The sequence below is a fragment of the Physella acuta genome, unplaced genomic scaffold (assembly GCF_028476545.2).
Source record: "Physella acuta isolate Inbredline_101_S28 unplaced genomic scaffold, ASM2847654v3 ptg000050l, whole genome shotgun sequence".
Lineage (NCBI taxonomy): Eukaryota > Metazoa > Mollusca > Gastropoda > Physidae > Physella > Physella acuta.
This window is the reverse complement of record NW_026731570.1, coordinates 582,290-584,486: the sequence shown is the minus strand read 5'-3', so window position 1 is coordinate 584,486 and position 2,197 is coordinate 582,290. Positions and strand designations below refer to the sequence as shown.

Genomic DNA, 2,197 nt, shown 5'->3' with positions numbered 1-2,197 from the left:
GGCGACTGCTTGGCATGGGGGGTTGTGGAATCGGTAGTGCCGCTGTTTGCGTTGATGGTTGATTCCTGGGCATTGTCTCTGGGTTGAGGATAAGGCATTGATTGGTCCAGTGCGAGGTAGATGCGCAGGTTTGGCAGGCTTGCTTTCTGTCTTTGATGGCTATTAGAATGTTGAGTGATTTGTTTTTGTAGTTTATTTGTATGTAGTGGGGGATGGTTGCTGGATTGTCAGTGTATATGGAAAAGTTGCGGTTATTGGTGTGAGGAATTGTGTTTATGATTGGTTGTTTGTTGCTGTAAGGCTGTAGTGCTTGTATGAGTGTGTGATCGCTGAGTGTGGGTGGGACCCATCTAAGGGTACCGTTTATTTTGTCTTTTTCGTGTAGTGAGAAGTATAGTGTGTAGGGGCCGTATGTTTTGTGGGTATTGTGAAGCTTGGTGACGTCAAAGGTGATCGAAGAGAAATACCACGTATCTGCTCTTCCATAATTGAGGAGCAGGATTTGTTGGTCGCTAATAAGCTGACGTAGGATGTGTCCTCTCAGGTTGGGTTGTCCTGTTGAGTGGATGGTTACTTGAATGGTTGGCGAATCAGCAGTGTAGAGTTCCGGACATTCTTGATCAGGAAAGTTCAGGATGGCGGTTGTGGCTGAAAAGGGTTGGGCCCTGCATTTCATTAAGCCACCCGAACCGTAGTCCGGGTGGCTCCTCCCCAAGTCTCTCGACCCAGGGGGAACATCCGAGGGCGCAACCCCTGTGGTGATGTTGACTATATTTGCATAAGTCAGTTCTCTAGGAGATGACATGATTGGAAATCTTTAGTAAAAGGCGAAAGATTTACTCGATGTGAAGAGAAACCAGCCCCGGGCATCCCGCCGAGTACCAAAAATCAGTTTAATATCGTAGTGACTCAATGAGCCACGTATCAGATATTAAGCTGATAAGAACAGATACTTTTTTTTAATGTTTAATAGACTTCCTCACTTGCTGTCTACCCTACGAACGGGGAGGCAGCAAGCGTAGGTTACATGAGAATATACATACATGAAATATTATACATATTTAAACAGTTTAATCCTTGCTTGTCGTATTTTCCATATTTTCCTGTTTCCTTGATTCACTTGTTTTCACTTCCGGTTTCTTGGTTTCTTTTAAAATAACATAAAGTACATGACAAAACATGATCGCTTATCGTCCTTTGGCCTTGCTTCTTGCGAGTGATACAATCTTTGTTGGGTAGTGGTTGATTCTTAGTTGGTAGTTGTACTTTGAGAGAGCGAGTTTGGTGTCTTGTCGTTGATGGTGGAGTTGATCGAATGGTGTAGAACTTGGAGAGGGTGGTTGAGGTAGTGTCCTTGCGTTGAAGTATGGTTTTTCCTAGGTTGGTTGAGAGATCGTTCGAAGTGAGTTGCTTTGAAATATTGTTCATTGTGGTTTTGAAGAAGAGTGAAGTTGTGACGTAGCCGAGTAATTGAGTTGGGCGAAATGACGTTGGAGAGTGAAGTTTTGCTGATGTTGCTGAGTCGAGGGTTTTGAGCTTGGTGTAGTAGTTGAAGTGGGCGAAGTGAAGCTGTTGACGATTGTTTATTTTAGGTAAGATTGAGTAGCTGGTCTTTGAGATATGGTTAGTTGATTTGCTAGTGTTTGACGGAAGCCTCCCACCTAAGATATCTCCTAGGTGGGTGTCGTCAGAGTGGTAGTGAGTTTGTTGGGAGCGAGGTAGTTGTGTTTGACCTTGTAGATGAGTCGATTGGCTGGCGAATGTGACGGACCTCCCACCTAGGATTTCTCCTAGGTGGGTGTCGTCAGAGTGGTAGTGAGTTTGTTGGGAGCGAGGTAGTTGTGTTTGACGTTGTAGATGAGTTCGATTGGCTGGCGAATGTGACGGACCTTTCATCTAAGATTTCTCCTAGGTGGGTGTCGTCAGGCTGAAAAATAAAAGATTGAAAAGTTAGCCACTCGTACATTTGAACCACCCAATACAAGTACTGGGTGACTCATCTCGAGTACATGTGCATTTCGAGGGATATGTAGGCGCAAACCCACAGCGGTCGTTGCAATTGATTGCTTGATGGTAGTTCGATTGACCGCCTCTCGGCCCCGGCAGCCGGGTATTTAAAAAAATATATGACGAGGCTACACTAAATACATGTAACATTTGTTTTCTTGGTATTAATATTACAGCTGGTTGATACTAT

The 2,197-nt window shown here is 44.4% G+C and overlaps 1 pseudogene; it reads right to left on the bottom strand.

Moving 5' to 3' along the window:
• Positions 1-802: 802 nt before the first annotated feature.
• On the bottom strand, positions 803-977 carry LOC131945996 (uncharacterized; annotated as a pseudogene).
• Positions 978-2,197: the final 1,220 nt, after the last annotated feature.